We start from the raw sequence: 6,796 nt of genomic DNA, 5'->3' as shown, positions 1-6,796 counted from the left end.
GGCGCTGGGTCCATCGCTGCGGGCTGCCGGGGCGGCTGGTCCAGCCTTCTGGGCGCGAGCGGCGTCCGCCGGTTCCCAGGTGGGCTCCTGAAGCTGCCGAGGAGGATCTGTGGGGAGAGGAGGTTGCTGAGGCCTCAGCTGCAGATGGGACACGGGGACGCTCCTCCACGGCATGGCTCAGCACGGCACGGCACGGCCCAGCGCTGGCTTCGTGGCTACAAGCAGCCATCGAAGGAAGCAGTGCGGGGAAAAACCAACGACTCACTGCATTTTCTTTCGCCGCCGCTTGATGATGACACAGCAGAGCAGTATTGTCAACGGCAGGGAAACCACGACTGCTGCTGTGTCTACCATACAGCGCCTTCGCACGTCTTGGGGACAGACGACGCTTGCGGTCCTCTGCATACTGTCAACATTTGGGATTGCCTGGCCGCCCCTATCTGGAGGAGCAATTCGGAACGTTAGTCCATCCTGCGCAGCCCTGGTGAGCTTGCGGCACGTTGGATATGGCCGGAGGGTCTCTGTGTCCCCAGTGCCGGCGCCTGGAGGCACACTCCCACCCTTTGGGACAGGGTGTCCCACCAAACAACACTCAGGAGAGCGTGGCGGGGAGCGCAGCTGCTTGACCAGTCGCTCCTTCGAGGGACACGGACAAAAGCCATCCCTGCAGCAGGCAGTGACACCCGCAACTCTCCCTCCCCGCGGACACGCTCCCACACCCCGAGGGCACGGAGTCAGGCCCTCTCAGGAGACGCTCGAGCCTTGCTCTCCCCTGCTGCCTCTTCTCCAGCATGGGCGCCGCCTGCAGCCGCTCCCAGGTTTCAGGACGTGTCTCCCACTTAGGGACCCAGCCAGTCTGCTCAGTACCTGAGTCTGATCGATAAAATTCATACACGCTGCTGTGGTGGTGCTCTGCGGGCTTTGACAGCGCTGCCAAAAAGCAGAGAGGACAGGTAAAGGCTCAGCACGGCTCAGGCACAGAGGATGCAGGAGGACGGGGAGGTTCCCTCAAAGCCCCTGCCCAGGCTGGGAGTCAGGGCATCGCTGGGGCCCTCAGCTGACGGGAGGCATCCCGCCCTGAGCTGCTCCTCCACCTTGGGCCTCCAGGGACTCCCGACCAGCTCCGGGATGCAGCCACAGCGGGAGGGACCTTTGTGCGAGAGTCACATTGCCCATCATCTGCAGAATGCGGTTCACATGCCTGGATCCCCAAAACACTTTCAGCTTTGGCTGCTGACGTGACGGGCAGGAGCGGGCACTGGGGAAGAACCTGCTGACACACGGTCATCCTCATGGGTGACACCGGCTCACCACGGGACAGCAATTACCTGGCATCGCCTCTGATTCTTCAGCAGAGACCGGCAGGGAGCCGCTGCTTCCTTCTGGAAACGCCACCTCCTGCGCAGCCTCTTGGTCCGTCTCTTGAGAAAGAAAGTGGGACAGTTGGATCAGATGGGAGCGTTGCCCATCAGGGAGACGGCATCCTCAGGAGGCAATACTTCTCAAAGACCTCCATGGGGGTTGGAAAGAATGCCTGGGCTTTTGGGGCTCCTGCACCATGCCCTCCTGCCGTGCCCTGCAAGCCCCAGCAACGCTCACATCTGTCCCATCCCACCTACTGGTCTGCAGACGGGAAATGGAGGACAACCCCAAAAGCTGCCGCATCTGCATCTCCCCCCGACTTCCAGCACTAGGGAAGGGCAGCCAGCGTTGCCGGGGACCTCGCTCCCCCTGGCAGTGGCCCAGCGGGCGAGCAGAGCTGCGTGGGAGCTGAACACAAGTTCAGCACGTGCCAGGCCCTCCAACCTGCCCACCCACCTCTGCGCAAACAGCTCTGAGCCGCAATGGCCAAACTGGGGCAGCGGCTGCCCCTGGCACCCGGCCTGAGCCACAACTGGCAGCGGCGGCCCTGGACCATCTCTGGGGCTCGGCAGCGCCTGCAAGGCCTGAGACCCAGCGTGGCTGCAGCCAGGCTCTGATGGAGCCCTTCCCGCTCTGCAGGCTACAGCCCGGCCAGACGGGGACTGAAAACCTCTGGTGCCCGAGTCTCGCGGCTACCGCAGAGTGAAATACACCCACCGTGTCCTCTCTCCAGTTCCTTCACAATGTCCCTGAGGACTTCAGTTGGCTCCGGGGGCTTTTGTCCTCCTTCAGCTTGGTACTTTGCTCTCGGAGGACCTTAACAGAAAGCATCGGTTTGATTTCACACCAAGAAAAGAGAGAAAACCAGTGCACAGTCTGTGAGGTCGGCAGAGACAGACGACTCACCCCTGCGACGCCAGCCGGGCTGTAGCGCACGCTCCAGTCCAGGAGCTGGAAGAGCCTTCCCTACGGACACATCTGTCAAATAAACAGCCAGGAGAAGCCTCCGTCATCTCGTGGGATCTGCACTGGCAGAACCCAACCGCAGATGGGGTAAGGGGATCGGGTGAGGAGAGGGCACACGCCTGCAGGTCTCTGTCCTCACACCTGCAGCTCCCCAAGGGAGGAAAAAGCCGTGACGTACCCACGGGGGCCAGCAAAGAGCTTTGCAAGGCAAAGCGCCCCAGGGCACATCACTGAGCCCGGCCCCTTCCCTCTCGGCTCTTCTCCGTGTCCGCACATCGGCCACGGAAGGAGCAACGGGCATTTCACAGGAAAAAAAGATGGAAAGGTAGATGCTCCTTCCTCCCACTGACTTAGCTGTGGGATTGCTCTCAGGCTGGAGGACAGCAAGGGGGCAAGAAGTCAGGAAGCCGTCGGCCCTGCGAGGGTCTTCAGGAAAATTGCACCGGGATAATCGCTTGCCGCATTGTCAATGTTTCTGCTTGCAAGGAAAGGGACATTGAGAACTTGCCTGCAGGATGCCCTAAGGGCTCCAAAGCAACGTCCAGCCGAGAAGCAGAATAACCATTGCCACCATCCTCATCTAGAAGCAAGCACAGAGGAGAAACGTTTCCATTGCACGTTGGGACCCACTTCTGCCTTAGGGACCTGCTGGCACTGGAAGGAGCTGGGCTCCCCAGGTGGGAGCCAGACGGAGGTGGAGATTACAGAAGCTGCAGATGGGGCTGGGGAGCTCTTGGCTGGCTCCAGGCACCTCTCCAAACACTCCTTCCAGGCCATGGGCAACAGCCCTTCAGGAGCCGGTGGACCAACATACGGCCCCTCGGGGTGCTCTTACCGGGAGAGCTCACGCACACAGAGGAAGCCCCTGATAAAGCCCTGGGGGACAAACCATCACCCACACTTCTCGGGGAGAAAAGCCCACTGGCCCGTTGGTGAAAGGCTGCACCAGCGCCATCTGCTCACCTGCTCCCCAAGCTGGCAACGGAGCAGCCCAGGCCACCCTGCTGTGCGGGGCCACCAGGAGGAAGACAACGAGGAGGAGGCGTTGGGCAGGCGCCATGGCCTCTCTCCCTCTTGATATGGAGAGAAATGGCGGATCCCGGAAGCTGTGGGTGGTGGATCTGTGTCTGTCCCAGGCTGTACCCTGGTGTGGCTGGCTCCAGTCCTCGCTGGAGGGATGGAGCAGGGGGCTCGTGCGGCAGGGGGGCCATTGCTGTGTGCTCTGGGGCTGCAGGCCGCTGGGCTGGTCCTGCTGTTGGTGCAGGGTGGCCAGGGACTGGCTGCGGGGGCGCGGGGGGCCCACGGGAAGGTTGCCATTTGGCTGCTGACGTGACGGGCAGGAGCGGGCACCGGGGAAGAACCTGCTGACACACGGTCATCCTCATGGGTGACACCGGCTCACCACGGGACAGCAATTACCTGGCATCGCCTCTGATTCTTCAGCAGAGACCGGCAGGGAGCCGCTGCTTCCTTCTGGAAACGCCACCTCCTGCGCAGCCTCTTGGTCCGTCTCTTGAGAAAGAAAGTGGGACAGTTGGATCAGATGGGAGCGTTGCCCATCAGGGAGACGGCATCCTCAGGAGGCAATACTTCTCAAAGACCTCCATGGGGGTTGGAAAGAATGCCTGGGCTTTTGGGGCTCCTGCACCATGCCCTCCTGCCGTGCCCTGCAAGCCCCAGCAACGCTCACATCTGTCCCATCCCACCTACTGGTCTGCAGACGGGAAATGGAGGACAACCCCAAAAGCTGCCGCATCTGCATCTCCCCCCGACTTCCAGCACTAGGGAAGGGCAGCCAGCGTTGCCGGGGACCTCGCTCCCCCTGGCAGTGGCCCAGCGGGCGAGCAGAGCTGCGTGGGAGCTGAACACAAGTTCAGCACGTGCCAGGCCCTCCAACCTGCCCACCCACCTCTGCGCAAACAGCTCTGAGCCGCAATGGCCAAACTGGGGCAGCGGCTGCCCCTGGCACCCGGCCTGAGCCACAACTGGCAGCGGCGGCCCTGGACCATCTCTGGGGCTCGGCAGCGCCTGCAAGGCCTGAGACCCAGCGTGGCTGCAGCCAGGCTCTGATGGAGCCCTTCCCGCTCTGCAGGCTACAGCCCGGCCAGACGGGGACTGAAAACCTCTGGTGCCCGAGTCTCGCGGCTACCGCAGAGTGAAATACACCCACCGTGTCCTCTCTGCAGTTCCTTCACAATGTCCCTGAGGACTTCAGTTGGCTCCGGGGGCTTTTGTCCTCCTTCAGCTTGGTACTTTGCTCTCGGAGGACCTTAACAGAAAGCATCGGTTTGATTTCACACCAAGAAAAGAGAGAAAACCAGTGCACAGTCTGGGAGGTCGGCAGAGACAGACGACTCACCCCTGCGACGCCAGCCGGGCTGTAGCGCACGCTCCAGTCCAGGAGCTGGAAGAGCCTTCCCTACGGACACATCTGTCAAATAAACAGCCAGGAGAAGCCTCCGTCATCTCGTGGGATCTGCACTGGCAGAACCCAACCGCAGATGGGGTAAGGGGATCGGGTGAGGAGAGGGCACACGCCTGCAGGTCTCTGTCCTCACACCTGCAGCTCCCCAAGGGAGGAAAAAGCCGTGACGTACCCACGGGGGCCAGCAAAGAGCTTTGCAAGGCAAAGCGCCCCAGGGCACATCACTGAGCCCGGCCCCTTCCCTCTCGGCTCTTCTCCGTGTCCGCACATCGGCCACGGAAGGAGCAACGGGCATTTCACAGGAAAAAAAGATGGAAATGTAGATGCTCCTTCCTCCCACTGACTTAGCTGTGGGATTGCTCTCAGGCTGGAGGACAGCAAGGGGGCAAGAAGTCAGGAAGCCGTCGGCCCTGCGAGGGTCTTCAGGAAAATTGCACCGGGATAATCGCTTGCCGCATTGTCAATGTTTCTGCTTGCAAGGAAAGGGACATTGAGAACTTGCCTGCAGGATGCCCTAAGGGCTCCAAAGCAACGTCCAGCCGAGAAGCAGAATAACCATTGCCACCATCCTCATCTAGAAGCAAGCACAGAGGAGAAACGTTTCCATTGCACGTTGGGACCCACTTCTGCCTTAGGGACCTGCTGGCACTGGAAGGAGCTGGGCTCCCCAGGTGGGAGCCAGACGGAGGTGGAGATTACAGAAGCTGCAGATGGGGCTGGGGAGCTCTTGGCTGGCTCCTGGCACCTCTCCAAACACTCCTTCCAGGCCATGGGCAACAGCCCTTCAGGAGCCGGTGGACCAACATACGGCCCCTCGGGGTGTTCTTACCGGGAGAGCTCACGCACACAGAGGAAGCCTCTGATAAAGCCCTGGGGGACAAACCATCACCCACACTTCTCGGGGAGAAAAGCCCACTGGCCCGTTGGTGAAAGGCTGCACCAGCGCCATCTGCTCACCTGCTCCCCAAGCTGGCAACGGAGCAGCCCAGGCCACCCTGCTGTGCGGGGCCACCAGGAGGAAGACAACGAGGAGGAGGCGTTGGGCAGGCGCCATGGCCTCTCTCCCTCTTGATATGGAGAGAAATGGCGGATCCCGGAAGCTGTGGGTGGTGGATCTGTGTCTGTCCCAGGCTGTACCCTGGTGTGGCTGGCTCCAGTCCTCGCTGGAGGGATGGAGCAGGGGGCTCGTGCGGCAGGGGGGCCATTGCTGTGTGCTCTGGGGCTGCAGGCCGCTGGGCTGGTCCTGCTGTTGGTGCAGGGTGGCCAGGGACTGGCTGCGGGGGCGCGGGGGGCCCACGGGAAGGTTGCCATTTGGCTGCTGACGTGACGGGCAGGAGCGGGCACCGGGGAAGAACCTGCTGACACACGGTCATCCTCATGGGTGACACCGGCTCACCACGGGACAGCAATTACCTGGCATCGCCTCTGATTCTTCAGCAGAGACCGGCAGGGAGCCGCTGCTTCCTTCTGGAAACGCCACCTCCTGCGCAGCCTCTTGGTCCGTCTCTTGAGAAAGAAAGTGGGACAGTTGGATCAGATGGGAGCGTTGCCCATCAGGGAGACGGCATCCTCAGGAGGCAATACTTCTCAAAGACCTCCATGGGGGTTGGAAAGAATGCCTGGGCTTTTGGGGCTCCTGCACCATGCCCTCCTGCCGTGCCCTGCAAGCCCCAGCAACGCTCACATCTGTCCCATCCCACCTACTGGTCTGCAGACGGGAAATGGAGGACAACCCCAAAAGCTGCCGCATCTGCATCTCCCCCCGACTTCCAGCACTAGGGAAGGGCAGCCAGCGTTGCCGGGGACCTCGCTCCCCCTGGCAGTGGCCCAGCGGGCGAGCAGAGCTGCGTGGGAGCTGAACACAAGTTCAGCACGTGCCAGGCCCTCCAACCTGCCCACCCACCTCTGCGCAAACAGCTCTGAGCCGCAACGGCCAAACTGGGGCAGCGGCTGCCCCTGGCACCCGGCCTGAGCCACAACTGGCAGCGGCGGCCCTGGACCATCTCTGGGGCTCGGCAGCGCCTGCAAGGCCCGAGACCCAGC

The sequence above is a fragment of the Rissa tridactyla genome, chromosome 10 (assembly GCF_028500815.1).
Source record: "Rissa tridactyla isolate bRisTri1 chromosome 10, bRisTri1.patW.cur.20221130, whole genome shotgun sequence".
NCBI classification, from domain to species: domain Eukaryota; kingdom Metazoa; phylum Chordata; class Aves; order Charadriiformes; family Laridae; genus Rissa; species Rissa tridactyla.
The sequence above is the reverse complement of the archived record's forward strand: the minus strand, read 5'-3'. Positions refer to the sequence as shown.